An 18,994-nucleotide genomic window follows, 5' to 3' on the forward strand; every position below is an offset into this window, starting at 1 on the left:
AGTGAAAAGAAAAGAGAGAATGATGGTGAAGGGAGTTCTTTGGCCTGGAGTCTCAAGGTCAGCATCAATGAGAATCAGGCAGGCATTCAATAATCATTTAAGTACTTATTAAGTGCTAGGCACTGTGCTAAGCACTGGAAATACAAAGAAAAGCAAAAGAGAGATCCCTGATCCTTAAGAAAGCTAACTAATGTGGTCCCTTAATTCCAAAGATGATATTCACTACCCAGAAATATGTCCACTTCTGGGCACTATAGTTAGGAAGAACCTTGATAAGATGGAGAATGTCTGGAAGTGGGTGACCAAATTGGTTAAGGGCATCAAGTACATACCATATATGGCTCAGTTGAAGGAACTGGGGATGTTTTGCCTGAGAAGAGACAACTCAAGGAGGAACATTATCTCTGTAATTGAAAGATTGTCATGTGGAAGAAGGATTGGGCTTATTTTGCTTGGTTTATGGGCCAGAACTAGGTGGAAATTTCAGAGAACCAGATCGGGACTTGACATTATGAAAAACTTAAGTGCAATTAAGTGCAAAAACTTTCAAAGTACAATTAATGAGCTGCATTAGGAGGTCATGGGTCCCCCCTCCCTTGATGGATCAAGCAAAGGCAGATGTGACCACTTTGGGGCTGACATTCTATTAGTCTATAGTAGTACATCTACATGGAGCTCTACAGATAGAATGTTTTTACCCAAGCAGAGTCACAGAAAATTGGGGCTAGAAGAGGCCTTAGACTCTAAGAAGACTTGAATTCTTCCAATGTCAAATCCATGACTTTCCCCACTAACATAGAAATTGCCAGTGTAAGTGTACCTCAAATGATCTGTGACCCCATCCTTCCCCACTCTCTCAGGATGGGGTTAATTAACACAGCTGTGGCAGTCTGCTGAGAAGTCATCTCCAATTCAACTAGATGCTTATTTTATCTCATTCTCTTAAATTTATTGTTTTTGGAGTTAGATCCAAAACCAAGCCAGTCACCCAAGCTCAGAAATATTTATACAACTGAACTTTGATCAAAGTCCTTGTACAATCCTGAAATAACCCCACTCTGTGTGGTCTTAGAATAGCTCATTCCTCTCACACAAAACAAGTCCTTTCCATCCATGAAGCAGCAACATTCTCTTTGGTGTAATCCATGGTTAGACAGGCAACCCTGAAGCAAGGGGCTGAATGGGTTACCTAGGAATTTGGGGACATATAGGTGGGTCAGTCAGTCCTAGGGCCATAGATTTAAAGTCGTAAGTTACCTTAGAAATAACTGAATCTTCCATAAAAGAGCCAAATTTCCTAAAACACAAATTTGATTGTGTCTGATCCCTTAGTCACTTAAATTAAATTAAGTCTAACCCCACTCCAAGACCCAGAAGAGTTGTGTATTTATTTCATCCCAAAATCAAAAGATTGACATACATTTATTAAGCATCTTCTATATGCTATGCTACACATTGGAGATAAGAAAACAAAGGTGAAAGAGTTCCCTGCCTTCAAAGAGCCTACAGTCTAATGAAGAATGACACTGTGTATGTAGGTATGCACGGAATAGATGATAATTGGAATGAGGAATAAATGGGAGTTATCAGCAACCACCAGGATCAAGAGAGGTTTCAGGTGGGCTTGATCTGGGTCTTGAAGGGAATTAGCTATTTTAAAAGGAGAAGGTATGTCAGTCAATTGATACGCATTTATTAAACACTTATTATGTGCCAAGTTCTGTGGAAAGAAAGACAGTCCCTACCCTCAAAGAACTTACATTTTAATGGGGGAAGATAACATATGAAAGGAAATTGAACATTGTTAGGGCAGAAGGAGGGGGAGAAAGGTACCAGTTGAGGAGCTATGAAGGAGGAATCCAGAGAGAAACCTGGTGAGAGATGAAGAAATGGTTGGCCTGGGCCCCCTCCTTTATACAGGTCCTGGAGGAGCCATGCAATCAAAGCGAGGGACTGCAGGGGTGGAGGGCACTTGCAGGATGTGAGCTTCCAGGACGAAGAGGTTTCCGGGGCATGCTGGAGACTCGGAGGCACGCACAGCCTAGTGAGGGACAAAGGAGTTCAGCCTTCTTACTCAGAAGCAAGTCCTTCATCTTGAATCATTTTGAGAACTGCCTCAGGTCCTCCCTTAACTTTTACCACAGATTCTGTCATGCCTGGCAAGCAAAGGGACAGGGAAGCTATAGGAGAGAGGATTCATTTACACAGATAAAGTCAAGTGCAGCCAATTCCTTGACCATAAAGTCAAATGGAGACAATTACTTAAGCAGAGTAGACCTCAGGCCCAACAAATCTAAAGCTAGTATGGAGCTTTGTTGTTATTGTTCAGTAGTTTCAGTTGTTTCTGGTTCTTTGTGACCACATTTGGGGTTTTCTTGGAAAAGACACTGGAGGGATTTGCCATTTTCCAGCTCATTTTACATATGAGGAAACTGAGGCAAACAGGGTTAAGTGACTTGCCCAGGGTCACACAGATAGTAAGTGTCTGACACTGGATTTAAACTCAAGTCTTATTGACTCCAGGGCTGGGTCTCTCTCCCCTGTGCCACCTAACTGCCCAGAAGGGGGCTTTAGAAATCATCTAGTCCAGTCCTTTCAATCCTTTACAGAGAAGAAAGAAGCCGAGGTCCAGAGGGGATGGGTGACTTGCCCAAAGGGCAGAGCTCTCTTTCCACTACACCACACTTAAAATAGAGTTGGGATAACTCCAGAAACCTGATTGGGGAGAGTGGTCTTCCACAATGGCTTCTTGGGAGCTCTGTTCTCAAACAAGTCAAACAAGTCTCAAACAAGACTTGGTGGGATAGCATCCTTTTGTAGAGGGCTCACAACTGACCCTTGTGGGAGCTTGTTTGCCCTGAACAGTTAACTTTCAGCCACCAGCCAGAGGCATCCAGCCAGGAGTAGGGCCTTTCTACTGATACCTTGTTTGTTGTTCTCAGGATTCACTAGAGCTCCATGAAGTGGCATTTCCAAATACTATACTTATTTTTTTGTTGTACTTAATAGTAGTTTTGTATTTTGTTGTTGTACTTAATAGTATTTTTAATTACATGTAAAGATAGTTTTCAACATTCATTTTTGTAAGAGTTTGAGTTCTGAAATTTTCTCCCTCCCTCCCTTCCCTCCCCTCTCCCCAAGACAGCAAACAATCTGATATAGGCCACACATACACAATCATATTAAACATATTTCCATATTAGTCATGTCGTGAAAGAAGAATCAGAACAAAAGGGAAGAACCATGAGAAACAAAAAGCAAACCAGAAAAAAAGAGAAAATAGTATGCTTCAATCTGAATTCAGACTCCACAGTTCTTTCTCTGGATGTGGATAGCATTTTCCATCACAAGACTTTTGAAATTGTCTTGGATCATTTTATTGCTAAGAAGAGCTAAGTTTATCATAGTTGATCATCGCACAGTGTTTCTGTTATTGTGTACAATGTTCTCTTGGTTCTGTTCACTTCACTCAGCATCAATTCATGTAAGTCTTTATAGGTTTTTCTGAAGTCTACTTCCTCATCATTTCTTATAGAACAATAGTATTCCATTACATTCTTATACACAACTTGTTCAGCCATTCCCCAATTGATGGGCATCCCCTCAATTTTCAATTCTTTACCACCACCAGATATTACAGTTTAAACCCAGCAGTGATGCTCATCTGTCATTGTGCTGACATCAGCAGAAAGTGGAGCACTGGGAAAAGAGATTAAAAATTTGCCTCTGACCTAGGTTCTGGCATACCACAATAAGAGAATCTGATGGGGCCAGGGGAGCTCCCAAAGAGTGCCACCCTCAGGGCAGGTAGGCTGTGCAGTGGATAGAGCATTGACCCTGGATTCAGGAGGAAGTGAGTTCAAATCCAGTCTCAGACACATAACACTTACTCACTGTGTGACCCTGGGCAATTCACTTAACCCCATTGCCTAGCCAAAAAAAAAAAAAGAATGCCACTCTTCAGGGTGTGGGTGAGTATACAATCTCTCCTTATGAATGTTTCACGATCATGCTTCAGATTGTATGTGAGTATATCACCTCTCTTTGTTATTATCCTAATAAAATTAATAGCATATCAGAGCTGTACTAGTATAGGGTAAATAGGGCTTTGCCCCAGAGTGTCAGCATTTGGGGGTGAGTGGCTTGGAAACCTCTGGGATAGAGGAGTAACTGTCTTTACACCTTGCCTCAGTCCTCTAACACCACACAGCACAGTCACTGCCCCTAAGATCCTGCCACTGTAGTATTTGTCCCCTGGATACACTTGCCCTCCATCTCCTGAGGGCTGAGGGAAGGGCCAGACCTTCGTTTCTCTCAGCTCAACTGCACCCTCAGTCAGATTGTCCCCTGCAGCATTTCTGCATGCCATCACATCCCCATTTCTGACTTTTTGCCCCAAGTGAAAACACGTCTAGTTAAGATTCTAGCTCATATTGATGTAGCATTTTAAAGTCACAAAGTACCTTATATCCATCATCTCATTTCATCCTCTCAACTATATGAGGTAAGCAACGCCAGGAACCCAACTCCCATTTCATATATAAGGACACTGATGCTTAGAGTCATGAAATGACACAAGGCATCGTGGTACAGTGGAAAGAGGGCTAGATTTGCAGTCAGAGACCTGGATTCAAATCTTGAGCAAGTTATTTATGGTCTATGTGACCCTGAAGAACTTATTTCTCCCCTTTGGTATCAGTTTCCTGTCTGTAACATGAAGGGATTGGAGTGGATAGTTTATAACGTCCTTTCCAGCTCTGAATCTATGATCCTACAAAGAATGACCCCAGTGCCCCCAGCTGCTAGTGCCTTTGCTTTTCAGATTTCCTCAATTCTTTTTCTCGTATGTACTTATCTATATACTTGTCTGTCCTCATTAGAACGTAAACTCCTTGAGGGCAGGTACTGCTTTTTTTGTATCCTCAGCACTTAGCTTGTGCCCAGCACATAGTAAATACTTAATAAATACGTGTTGACTGGTTGAGAAAGTCATACAGCTGGTGGATCACAGTGGTCAGAGTAGGGAATTTGAACATCAATCTTCCAATTCCAAATCCAAGACTTCTCCCACTGCTTCCTATCGTACATTCTGTGACTAATGAAACACCTGAGAGACAGAGTTTCTGGGTAATTGATAATCAATTTATTCATTAGGCTAGCTAATCATAAATAGATTGACGGTCAGTGGTTTCTCTTGGCAACCAAAGACAAAACCATGGAGAGGATGAAAGCTTTAATATACTTTTGGAAAAGAGAATGTCCCTGACAAGTGAAAATCAACCCTGAGTGGTGGACATTTGATGAGGAGGTGGGCTAGAAGTCTTCAGCTCCTCCTGCTGAGAACATGGCTTGATCATGAGACTCAGCCACCTCCTGAAATCTAGAAGGGAAATCCATCTCCATCCAGATTGCTCTGGTTGGTTTTCTCCTTCATGAGCTGGGTCACTCTTATTTCTAATGGAGGGGATAAGGACAGAGACTCATTTCCCCATGCAAGAACTTGCCTAGACTGGATTCTATTTATACTCTAAACAGAAGTAAGGTCTCCTAGTTGGGTGGGGTCAGGCCCAAGATCCAGGAGAATGTTCCCTGAGGTTTAGGGCCATCTCATCCATCAGACATGTCTTCCAGAGCCTTAAATGAGGAAATAAAAGGAAAAAAGCCTGAATCCTAATTTAATAATTGTTTATTAATATAGTACTAAAATAATAGCTTCTCTCAATTCTCTAGCACTTGGAGTCTGTACCTTGCCCTCTAGCCCTAGATTTCATGCAGTCTTTTATTGTCCGCTGGTTTTCTCATGTTTGCCCCTGCAAACTACAGTAAAGACCCATAGAAGGCAAGGAACGTATCATGGACTGTCTTAATCACCCATAGAGTTGAGCCAAGTACTGAGGTATCCCTGGCACATGGCACAGACTCCTCAAGTAATAAAAATACCTCATATTATATAGTATGTTAGGGTGTGTATTATAGAGGAAGGAAGGAAGGATTTATTACATGCCTATTATAGGCTACGCCCTGTGCTAAGCACTTTACAAATACAATCTCATGTAATACTCACAATAATCCTAGGAAGGAGATGTTGTTACTGTCTCCATTTTACACTTGAGGAAACTGAGGCAGGAAGAGATTAAGCAATTTGCCCAGAGTCACACAACCAGTAAGTGCCTGAAACTGGATTTGAACTCAGGTCTTCCTGACTCCAGACTGAGCACTCTATCCACTGTGCCACCTAGCTGCAGTGGATAGTGCATTGTGGGTATCTCCACAATAACCCTTATTTTGTAGATGAGGAAATTAATATTGGGGTGGGGGGGGAGGTGTTTGGGTTTGAAATGACTTACCCAGGGGCAGCTAGGTGGCGCAGTGGATACAGCACTGGCCCTGAAGTCAGGAGGACCTGAATTCAAATCCAGCCTCAGACCAAACACTTGTGTATGACCCTGGGCAAGTCGCTTAACCCCAATTGTCTAAGAAAAAAATCCCAATCCCCCCCCCAAAAAAAGTGGGAAATAGTATGAAATGACTTGCCCAAGGTCAAGCAAATGGAAGAAAAGGGACTCAGACCCAGGTCCTTTGATTTCACTTCTGGTGTTCTTTCCACTATACCACGTGTCCTCAGAGTACTTTAGAATTCTGAGATACTCAAAATGATTTGTGATCTCATCAATGTGGATTTTCCCTCTGGTAATAAAAACCAACAATAGCATTTTAAGGTTTGCAAAGTTCTTTACAAATATTATTTCATCTTAATCTTACTGCCACCCTGGGAGGTAGGACCTATTATCATCTCCATTTTACAGATGAGGAAATTGAGGCAGAGAGAGACCAAATGACTTGCCCAAGGTCACATAGCCAGAAAATGTCTGAAGCCGGATTTGAACTCAGGTCCCACATCTGCCCATCCTATTCTACTCTTGTTCATATTCTCCCATAAGTTCACTTTGGGGGGTCCAAAGTGCTGTGGACCTGCCTTGATTTCTCCCAGCATCTGAGGATGCCAGTTAGCAGTGTGAGCCATCTTTGGTTACTCTATGGTTAGTCCACATGACCAGCCCATCTTCCTTTTCATTTAGTACTTAGCTAAATGGTACCTGGCATATCGTAGGCACTTCATAAATGTTCATTGATTCATTCATTCATTGGATGGCATCCTTTATCTTCATTCATAATTACCTGTTTGGGGTGTGCCATGGGCCTCTCAGCTCCCACCTTTCAAATGGCCTCTGGGGGATAGTCATTTTCAGTTCTTTAGAGACTGTAACGTTCCACGTTTTGCAGTCATACAACAACACCAGAACTATATGGATGTTTAGAAAAGAAGTTGGGTCTGTATTTCAGAAACGAATTTGAACTCATTAAAATAACTTTGCCATTTTCCAAAGGTAAAAGCATTCTCTTCCCCTGTTCAATTCTGGGCCCAAGTCACTGTCCATGAATGTGCAAGATTCACAAACTGGTGGATGAGGTTGTCTCCCAAGTCTATAGGTGGCCTCTACATTCTTCACCAGAACAAGAAGTCTATAGGCTTTCCCTCCATTTCCTCTCCTCTCACTCACTTCTCAACTCTTTGCACACTGGATTTGCCATTAAGTTATTATGATTACAAAACAGAAGCAAAGACATATTAGAGAGAGAGAGACAGAGAGGTGGGGGGTGGGGGGAGGGAGAGAGAGAGAAGGCACTAGCAGCTGGGTACATCCAGGAAGGTTTCATGGAGAAGGAGGTATTTGAGCTGAACCTAGAAGGAAAGCAGGAATTCACGGAAGTTGAGATGACAGCAGCATGCATTTCAGACATGGGGGTCAGCCAGTGCATAGATACAGGAAATGGAGGGCTGGAGTCAGCAATGTGCTAGCAAATGTTTAACAACTGGCTTTCTTTAAAAAAAAAAAAAAAGGTGTGTGCAGTACATAGGACAGCTAGGTGGCGCAGTGTATCTACTCTGTTGAGTGCTAGGCCTGGAGTTAAGAAGACTCCTGTTCCTGAGTTCAAATCTGGCCTCAGAAACTTACTAGCTGAGTGACCCTGGGCAAGCCATTTAACCCTATTGGCCTCAGTTTCCTCATCTATCAAGTAGGTTGGAAAAGGAAAGGGAAAACCACTCTAGTATCTTTGCCAAGGAAATCCCAAATGGGGTCACAAAGAGTCAAACATGACTGACCAACAGAGTGTAAATGCTCACCTAAAAATTTAACAATAGGCTATCATGATCTGGTATGAGCTGGCTCCAGCACACGCCTGGCAGTAGGTGAGGAATAGTAAGAAGTCCGGTTAAGTTGTGAAGGGCTTTAAATGCCAAATAGATGAATGTGTATTCAATCCTAAAGGTAATAAGGAGCCAGTGATGTTTATTGAATAGGATGGTGCCATGATAAGACCTATGCTTTAGGAGTTACTTTGGCAGCTATGTGGAGGACTGGTTGTTATGGGGAAAGACTTAAGGCAAACAGACCAATTAGGATACTATTGCAGGAGTCCAAGCAAGAAGTGATGAGTCTGAGTCAGGTGGCTATGTAGGTGGAGACGGGACAGGTGCAAGAACTATTGAAGAGATGGAAAAGATAAGATTTGCATTTGATTGGATATATGGGTTGAATAAGAGTGAGAAACTGAAGATGAGACCAACGTCAAAAGACTGGGTGAGTAGAAGGATGGTGATATCTTCAACAGGAATAGGGAAGTTAAGAAGGTTGGGTTCAGATTACAAAACTGACAGAAAAATAAAATAACAAATGTTGGAGGGAAAAAGGACTTCGGTGGAACTGTGAATTGATCCAGCCATTCTGGAAGCACGTCTGAAAATTACTAAGCTGTGCGTACCCTTTGAACCCATAATACCACTACTAGGCCTATATCTCAAAAAGAATAAAGAAAAAGGAAAGGGTCTTTTATACATAAATATTTATAACATCTCTTTTTGTAGTAGCAAAGAACTGGAAACTTAGGGGATGCCTATCAATTAAAGCGACTTAGGTGTGTTTAGGGGCACCAGAGAAGGAACCAGTAGGCAGAAAGAAATTCAAGATTAAAAGAAGAGAGAATGATTACAGGGGCAATCTATTGGAGAAGAGAGGGGGAGATGGGATCAAGGAACATTTAGAAGGGTTGGCCTAGGCAATGAGGAAGGTCACCTTTTCATCAGAGTAAATGAAGAGAAAACAGAGGATGGTATCAAGGAGGTGAGGAATCTTATAACAAATAGTCTCTGTTCCACCAGTAAAGTGTGAAATGGGGTCCTCAGCTGAGAGGGTGAGGATAGGAGGTACTTTGGAGGATTTGAGGAAAGAAAAGAAGGTTTGGAGCAGCCACTGTGGGAATGGAATAGAGAATCAATTAGGGAGGAGCAGAAGGATTGCCTTGCTACAGTGAAGGCCCAAATTAGATCAGATAGCACAAATTTGTAGTGGACCCAGTCAGTGTGATGGTTGTTTCATTTAGCAGCAAATGAGTAGAAATAGAGGAGGCAGGTGGTGGAAGCAAATCAGGGTTGGAGTCTAGAAAAGTATGAGCTCAGCGATCTTAGAAAGGCATGGAAAGACCTGTTCAAAATGATAGTGAAGTGAGCAGAACTAAGAGAACATTGTATACAGTAATAGCAATATTGTTTTAAGAATAATTTTGAGTGAATAAGTCCTTTTGACTTATAAATGCACAAGTTAAAAACAAAGGACATATGAAGAAAGATGCTATCTACATCCAGAGAAAGAACTGATAAATGGAAATATGTATAGAATAATGACATATATATTACATATGTATGTATATATGTGTGTGTGTGTGTGTATACCTATTTGTGTCTAATGATAGCTATTTTTGGGGGCGAAGGGGAGAAAAAAAGAAATTTTCATGATAACTTTATTATATATTTAAAAGAAATAGCAAGTTGTACATAATAGGTTTGCAGTTTCATGTGCAATTATCTTTTTAACTATACTATGTTATAAAAATGCTTGTTTTATTCCATAAATTAAAAATAAAATTAATTTTTAAAAAAGCATGAGCAGCAATGGGCCAGGAGACCAAGGAATTCAGGTGTAGAGTTTAACCAGTTAATTGTAGGGTTAAAAATGGGAAGAGAGGAAAGTAAAGCCAGAAGAGGGGTGATGGTTAGAGGAACAGAGGGACTGGATGTCATGATGAGGACAAAGAATAGATTTAGGAAGAATAAAGCATAAGAAGAAATTGAAAGATAGGTTATGATCAAATAAAGGAATTTCAGAGTTCTTGGTCACAGAAGTTGAATACCTGTGGTTGATGGCAAGATGAAGGGTGTGACCATTCCTATTTGTAGCTAAGGTGGAGTGGTAGTAAGGTCAATCCCCTACCTCCAAGAGTAGATCTCTCCTTTGTACAATGGTCTAGTTCAGCTGTTTTTCCCATTGTTCTCTTCAGTATCATTTCTTCTTCTTGTATAACCATATATCTTGGACTGTGACATTCAAGTCCAAGCATGGTGGTTCCATTCTCTACAATAAGGAAGATAATTTGCATTTAATGTTGTTCATTCTTCATTCTCAGAGAAGACCAATGACATCAGGAGAGTGATGCCTTGACTTGAGCATGAATTGAATCTGAGAGAGGCAGACCTGCACAGTCATCAGCCTCCCTCTTTCCTCCAGAGTCAAAGAAGTCCAGCAGCAAGACAAAAGTCAAGACAACTGGCAATGGCCCAGAATGTTGAAAACAGTCTGTTACTAAAAAACAAAAATTGCCAGTCTCTTCCATGTTCCACCTGTCCTCTTCCTTCTAGCTTCATTTTCAAATGCCCCTGAGATTGAAGTTGGGTTGAGACTCAACTTTAGTTAGTTCAATCTCTTTCCAAGTTTTCTTGGAACTAATTTTATCCATCACTGCTTCTCTGTGTTTTATGAAGTGATATTGCTCATAATCTCGCACCATCCTTCCTTTAAAAATTTTACAAATGAGTTTCTATTCTAAATCTGTATTACCTTTGGCTGCTCTGTTTCTCCATCTGCAGAGAAACACAAGTGTTTACTAATTAAGATGGCTTTTAGGCTCTCAAGCCATCCTCACTACAGCAATTGATTTATATCTGTTAAACTTCTGAATGAATTTATTATTATTTGCATCAGCATCCTTTCATCCAATCACATCCCATTTTTTATCACCAATTGCTTTTAAATAAATCAAGTTGGAGTTATTTTATCTGTCATATCATTTTCTTATTTCTATTCTTTTCTCCTTTGTGGTGGTGTTCAGTTTTTTCAGTCATACCCAGTTCTTTGTGAATCCATTTGGGGTTTTCATGGTAAAGAAAACCTTCTTCAGCTCATTTTACAGATAAGGAAACTGAGGCAAACAGGGTCACCCAGGGTCACACAGCTAGTGAGTGTCTGAGGCCAGTTTAGAACTCAGGAAGATGAGTCTTTCTGACTTCAGGTCTAGCATTTTATCAACTGTGCCACCTAGCTCTCCCATTCTTTTCTCTAGCTTTGTATTAATTTTTATCTTTGCTCTAACAAATTTGTGGCCTGACTGTAAAAGGATGCTTGTTTCAGGATCATTCCCACATGATTCAGGAATCATTCCCACACCAGTCAATGAGTCATTTCCTGTCTGTCAAGGTATAATCATTTTCAGTGTATGTATGTGTGTGGGGGGGGGTTGTTATTTGGTACTCACCATTTCCAGGGCTGGCAGTTAGATGGCAGAGTGGATAGAGTGGTGGGTCTGGAGTCAGGAAGACTCATCTTCCCGAGTTCATATCCAGCCTCAGACACTTTCTAGCTGGGTCACCCTAGGCAAGTCACTTCACCCTTTTTACCTCAGTTTCCTCATCTGTCAAAAGAACTGGAGAAGGAAATTGCAAATCATTCCAGTATCTTTGCCAAGAAAACCCTAAATGGAGTCTCAAAGAGTTGGATGTGACTAAAAAGCAACTGAACAACAACAAATTTCTAGAGCTTCCCCATTCTTTTCTTGAAGAAAGTATTCATGATTATAGGATCATAGATTTAGAGCTGGAAGTTCAAGCTCCTGATTTTGCAGATGAGGAAAATGAGCCACAGGGAGGTGATGTGATTTGCTCAAAGTCGCTCAGGTAGTAAGCAACAGTTAGGATTTGAACCCAGCTCTACTGACTCCAGAGCCAATTTAAAGAAACAGCCTTTAAACTTCATCATGGGAAGTGGAGGCAAAGGGAGGCAAGGGGAAGTATGGTGCTTCCCACAAAGGAAATCCTGCTGCAACCCAAAATAACATCTTGCAATGCTGAGTCAAGTCAATAAGCATTTATTAAGTGTTTTTTATGTGTCTGGCACTATGCTAAGCGAGATACAAATACATGCAAAAAAAAATACAATCTCTGCCCTCAAAGATTCTAATGGGAGAAAATAACACATAAAAAGGAGCCGACAAGTAAAGGAGTAGAGGAGGAAGGAGGGACAGGAACTTCAGAGTCAGAAGCAGAGCCAAGAGAGGAATGAAAGATGGCTGCTTGGTCCCTTCCTCAAAATAGAGGTTCTGGGAGGAACTCACCAGTGGAAGTAGGAGACTGTTGGGTGGAAAGTCTTTCTGGGGAGCTAAGGCCAAAGAATAGAGTGATCTTCCAGGGTGACAAGGTAGCTGGCATTTGAGAGTCAGAAGCAAGGAATGAAGCACAGCTGGTCTTTTCACTTCCTTAAAAAAAAAAAAAGTTTAGTCATCAATGAAAAAGAGAGAGACCTTCAACCAAAGAGAAGTATTAGAGGTGGTCCTGAAAAAAAGGACATAATGATGTACTTCATTTTTTTCATGTATACAATGAAAGGGGTAGATTAAATGACATGTAAGGTCCTTTACATCTCTAAATCCATGCTTCTATAATTCTATGTGAATAAAGAAGGAAAAAGAAAAAGATTAATCAACAGGGACTGCATACTTGCCCTGAGCAATCTGCTTTCCTACGTTATCTCCTTTATGCAGATTTCTCTCATATCCATACGTCCAACCCCAATCTCTCTCCTGAGCTCCTGTCCCATATCACATTTACCTATCGGATATTTTGACCTGGATATCTTATAGATATCTCAAACACAACATTTCCAAAATGGTACTCGTTCTCTCCTTCTCCCACCTCTTCTGAACTTCATTATTTTGGTCAAGAATGTCAGAATCTTTCCAGTTACCCAGGGACACATCCCTGGTGTCATATTCAATTCCTCTTCCTCCCTCACCACACAAATCTAACCATTCTTCTTATATTTCCCCTCTTCTCCACTTACACAGTCCCCACCTTCATTCAGGCCCTCATCTCCTCTAAACTGTGTACTGTAATGGCCTCCCTCCTTTAATTCTCTCCCCACTCTAATCCACGCAATTGCCAATATTATTTTTCTAGAGCATTAGACTGACCACCTCATCCCACTACCATAAAATCTCCAGTGGCTGTTTATCACATTTGGGATCGTCTGCTATTTAAAATACCTGGACCCAGCCCATCTTTCCCATTCTAGCTTTCATATACATTACTTCCCTTCACTCTACAGTCAAGCAACACTGCTTTTCAATGCTCCATCTTCCAACTTGGTGTCTTTGTACTGGCTATCTTCCATGCCTGGAATTCTCTCCTTTCTCACATTCTTCTCTTGGAATCTTTGATTTCCTTCAAGACTTGGGTTCAGGTCCCATCTTGGACACATACTGGCTTTCTGACCCTTGGCAAGTGACTCAACCTTTCAGTGCCCCACTTGACTTTCTTTTTATTTATTTATTTATTACTAGTTTTCAACATTCACTATTATAAGATTTTGAGTTTTAAATTTTTCCCCCTCCTTCCCTTCCCCTCTCCCCAAGATGGCATGTAATCTGATATAGGCTATACATGTACAATCATATTAAGCATATTTCCACATTAGTCATGTTGTGAAAGAAGAATCAGAACAAAAGGAAAAACCACAAGAAAGAAAAAACAAACAATAAAAAAAGAGAAAATAGTATGCTTCCATCTGCATTCAGACTCCACAGTTCTTTCTCTGAATGTGGATAGCATTTTCCATCATGAGTCTTTTGGAACTCTCTCAGATCATTGCATTGCTGAGAAGAGCTAAGTCTATGAAAGTTGGTCATCACACAATGTTTCCGTTACTGTGTACAATGTTCTCCTGGTTCTGCTCACTTCACTCAGCATCAGGACATACAAGTCTTTCCAGGTTTTTCTAAAGTCCATTTGCTCATCATTTCTTATAGAACAATAGTATTCCATTCCATTCATATACCACAACTTGTTCAGCCATTCCCCAACTGATGAGCATCTGCTCAATTTCCAATTCTTTGCTACCACAAAAAAAGCTGCTATAAATATTTTTGTACATGTGGGTCCTTTTCCCTCTTTTCATGATCTTTTTGGAATACAAACCTAGAGTGCCATTGCTGGATCAAAGGGTATGCACAGTTTAATAGCTTTTTGGGTATAGTTCTCCACGTGACCTTCTAAGGTTAAAATTTGCAGATAAGGTACTGCCTTCACATCTATGGAGGGAATTTCCTCATCAGGAGTTTATTCCAATGAAATCACAGGTCCAATTTCATCCCATTCTTGTCTATTATAGAGTGCTGAGCAGCCTGTGAAAGGTAAGAGGTTCTAAGAGAGGTAAAACAACGGAAGTTGGAACTACCACATTTCCTCTGATTCATTCCCATATCACTGAACCAGAGTGATACAAGTGCATTCTTGTAGGCAAATGTACTCATGATTTCCAAGAAAACTTAATGAAAACAAAGTAAAAGGAAGAAATAGAATTATTTGCATTTCCTTTTTCATTTTCACTGTGATTTCCTATATTCATGTAAATGACTGATATGGCATAAATAAGTGAACAAATAGACATTTATTAAGTTCTTACTAGGGGCCAAGCAGTGTGCTGTGCTAACTGGGGAAACAAATAGAAAATTGAGACAGTTTCTGCTGTCAAGGAGCTCACCCTCTCATTGGAGGAGAAGACATGATTTTCTATGAAAAGACAGTTCATCTGCAGGGCAGATGGAAAGGACCAGAAATCCTAAGGGTGTAGTGGTGAGATGGACATCAAGGTCAAGGAGTCCATAGGCTATATCAGCAGGTTAGATGGTAGTGCCAGGGGCAGGGGTATGCTGGTAAATATTTAACTACCAGTTCTTGAAAAAAAAAGTACCTATGACACACTTTTAAATTTAACCTGCATTAGTAACATTTTCTCCATCCTTTCTTAACTCTAGACAATCAACCAAACAATAAATCAAGCCCTGATTTGGGGGTTGCTGGTTTCCGAGGTGTAAATGTTCACACTATAGTCATCAGAGAACTGGTTAGTGATGGTTTCAGAGCACCCCTGCCCAGAGTCTGTGAAACGTAGAGGCAGGGCAAATGGTGAAGGAAAAGAGTAGGTGACTCCTATCTCATCCAGACTGTGTGAGCAGTCAGGCAGGCAGGCAGGCAGGCAGGCAGCCCAGATGGGTTCTGGGCAGCTCCAGGAAAGGGGCTGAAGAGGGTACGGGAAATAGTGCCTCTAGGGGTGATGGGAGCTGCTGCCCAGCCGTGGTTTACAACAAACTTGAAGCCAGAGGAAGTAGAGAGAGAGTAAGGCAAGGGGCAGAAGGACACCCTCATGGCAGCTGGCCTCCACCCAGGCAGCAATGGGTACAGCATTGGGCCTGGAATCAGGAAGACCTGAGTTCAAATCCAGTTTCCGATACTTACCAGCTGTGTGACCCTGAACAAGTCACTTAATCTCTGTTTGCCTCAATTTCCTCAACTGAGGTTAATACCAGTACCTTTCTGGGTTGCTGTGAAAATTTAAGCATTTAGCACGGTGCCTGACACATAGGAAGTGCTATATAAAGGCTTATTCCCTTCCCCACCTCTTCCACGCATACATTTTATGCATGCATTCATCTGCATGGCTGATATGTTCTTTATCTTCTTACATGAACAGAGTTCATTTGTCGCTTCACCAAATACTTAGCAAGTACCTAATACATAGAAGGAGTCATTTTAAGTGATGACAGTTTTCCAAGTTTACTCCCAATCCCTAAATGCACTCACAATTACCAGGTTAGGTTGATTGACCTGCTGCTGACATAGCCTAAGACCTCCTCAACCTTGACGTCCATCTCACCACTACACTCTTAGGATTTCCTGTCCTTTCCATGTGCCCTGCAGATGAACTTTCTTTTCATAGAAAATCATGTCTTGGGGGCAGCTAGGTGGCACAGTGGATAGAGCACCGGCCCTGGATTCAGGAGGACCCGAGTTCAAATCTGGCCTCAGACACATAACACTTACTATCTGTGTGACCCTGGGCAAGTCACTTAACCCCCATTGCCCAACAACAACGACAAAAAAAAAAAAAGAAAAAAAAATCATGTCTTCTCCTCCAATGAGAGGGTGAGCTCCTTGAGAGCAGAAACTGTCTCAATTTTCTATTTGTTTCTCCCCGTTAGCACAGCACACTGCTTGGCCCTTAGTAAGCGCTTAATAAATGTCTATTTGTTTACTCATTTATGCCATATCAGCCATTTACACGAATCCAGGAAATCACACAGTGTGTGTGAAAATGGAAAAAGAAATATAAATGATCCCTACTCCATCCTCAGTAAACTATGCTTCATCTTCTATTCACACTCTTTCCACCTTCTGCTCTTCATGGAAACCTGGCTCTCTCTGAAAGACATAACCCACTTGACCAATCACTGCAGTACTGCCAGTATGCTCCCATGGGACAAGCACTAGCTCTGGGTCAGAGGTTTCAGGTTCAAATCCAGCCTATGATGCTTCCTACTTTTGTGACCTTGAGCAGAGATCTGGGCAGTTTACCTGAACCTCCTGAAACCTGGGTTTCTTCATCTATAAAATAATGGGTTGGACCAGAGCCTCCTCCAGCTTTAAAATCTCTGATCCTTTGTGCCTTAGTACATTTCCAAGTCCCTCTCCTCGTATCTCCAGAATAGCTTTAAATTAGGGTCATGGTTTCCTCTGGCAAGTTGGTGAAACCTAGAGACCCCTTTTCAGAATGATTCTAAATTCATAAAATAGAATATGTAGGATTATAAATGGGACCAATTATATTGAAATACAAATATCAAATCAAAACAACAACAATTCAAAAAATTTCAGGTTATGGTATGATCCCAGGGTCATGGATTTTAGATCTGGCAGAGGCCTTATTGTTGTTGTTCAGTCATGTCTGACTCTTCTTGACCCCATTTGGGGTTTTCTTGGCAGAGATACTGGAGTGGTTTGCCATTTCCTTCTCCAGCTCATTTAACAGATGAGGAAACTAAGGCAAACAGGGTTAAGTGACTTGCCCAGGATCACACAGCTATGAAGTGTCTGAGGCCAATTTGAACTCAGGTCTCCCTGGCACGCTATCCACTGTGCTGCCTATCTGCCCCACAGGAAGAAGCCCTAGAGGTCACCCAGTCCCTTAGAGGTCATATAGTCCAACCCCCTTATTTTACAGATCAGGAAATTGAGGCTAAGGGAAATTAAGTCATCTGCCCAAGGTCACAAAGGTAGGAAGCATCAGAGGCTGGATGTGAACCCTGATTTAAAGGGGTTGGTCTTAGCTTTCTGAGCTCATTTTGAGCTTTAGTGCTCCTGACATTATGCTACCAGGTGCAAGCTTTGGTAGCTATCCTCTATCACCTAGCCTTGCATAAATATCTTGTGTGTACATGGTTATTTGCATGTTGTCTGCCCCATTAGAATATGAACTCCTTGACATAAGGGCCTGTTTTTGCCCTTCTTTGCATCCCCAAAGCACAGTGTCTGGAACATAGTATGCACTTAATTAAATGCTTATTGATTGGTGATGTATTTGTATTTTTTAAATCTAAAGTAGTCACTGTATCCACACTGGTCTGCGTAGATAACTCCCCCTTTTCTTAATCAGAAGCATCTCTGTTTGCATCTTCAGAATGTCATTCTTGACACCTACTCATCCATCCTGGGCTGCTGTTCCTTCCCTGTGGAGTATTAGTACTTACTATCTTTTCTCTTAACTGTTTGAAATCAGCTCTCTTCAAATCTAGGTTGCATGTCAGACAACAATACCTAGCCTTGCTGTTCATCATTATCACAAATTGTAAGATGTATATCAGTCACTTTCTCTCAAGGGTCCCATAGACCTACTTTCCCCAGTTGTTAGTGACCCTCCCCCATCCCCACCACTGTATATTTATTTTGTAGATATTGGCTTAGAACCAAGAAGACTCATCTTCATGAGTTCAAATGTGGTCTCAGACACTTACTAGCTGTGTGACCCTGGGCAAGTCACTTAACCCTATTTGCCTCAGTTTCCTCATCTGTCAAATGAGCTAGAGAAGGAAATGACAAAGCACTCCAGTATTTTTGCCAAGAAAACTTCAAATGGGGTCACAAAGAGTTGAACCTGACTAAAACAATTGAACAATAACAACAATCTTGTATTGAATTATCTATCAACATTTTATATCCCCTCGTAGGATATAAATTCCTTGAAGGTAAGGATTATCTCACTTTAGACTCTGTATCTCCAGAGCATTGAACAAAGTCTGGCACCCAGTAGGTGCTGAATAAATGCTTGTTGCTTGATTGATTAGCGTCCAAGGCAGACATCACAAAATGATTCCAGGGCAAACACCTTAAAGAGGGCTCTCAAATCAAAATTTTAAGACAAATTGAGTTGGAAAAAGGGAAGAGATCCCAGATTTCCAAATATAAGTCTGCATTGGGAAAGAGAGCCTGGAATATTGCCCCACCAGAGGAAACAGATGCCAGGACACCAAGGGTTTCCTGCCAGAGCATCTGCTGCCATGGGAGGGAGCAAGGCAAACATGGCTTCCTTCAGGAAGAGGAAGATCCCTCTGACACCATTATTTTCGCCCAACAGAAACCGGCAATAGTAATCAGGTTGTCAATATTTCCCCCAGCAAACACTCTTCCAACTCTGACCAAACGCTCTCTCCATGCCAGGCAACCAGTACTCTCCACTCTTCCATTCCACACCCTCAGCTTGCTCTGAACATCATG

At 41.4% G+C, this 18,994-nt stretch overlaps 1 long non-coding RNA gene across 2 annotated transcripts; it reads right to left on the reverse strand.

Annotated features, from left to right (window-relative positions):
- Positions 1 to 1,494: 1,494 nt before the first annotated feature.
- On the reverse strand, positions 1,495 to 11,739 carry LOC114030697. 2 transcript variants are annotated; one of them, XR_003567661.1, is made up of 3 exons: positions 11,650 to 11,739; positions 10,332 to 10,472; positions 1,495 to 2,041 (listed from the first exon to the last, which is right to left on the reverse strand). It is a non-coding gene; the product is annotated as an uncharacterized LOC114030697 (long non-coding RNA). The 2 variants fall into 2 exon arrangements; XR_003567660.1 differs by having other exon boundaries at positions 10,252 to 10,472.
- Positions 11,740 to 18,994: the final 7,255 nt, after the last annotated feature.

The sequence above is a fragment of the Vombatus ursinus genome, unplaced genomic scaffold (assembly GCF_900497805.2).
Source record: "Vombatus ursinus unplaced genomic scaffold, bare-nosed wombat genome assembly UNPS02014973.1, whole genome shotgun sequence".
Classification (NCBI taxonomy): Eukaryota; Metazoa; Chordata; class Mammalia; order Diprotodontia; family Vombatidae; genus Vombatus; species Vombatus ursinus.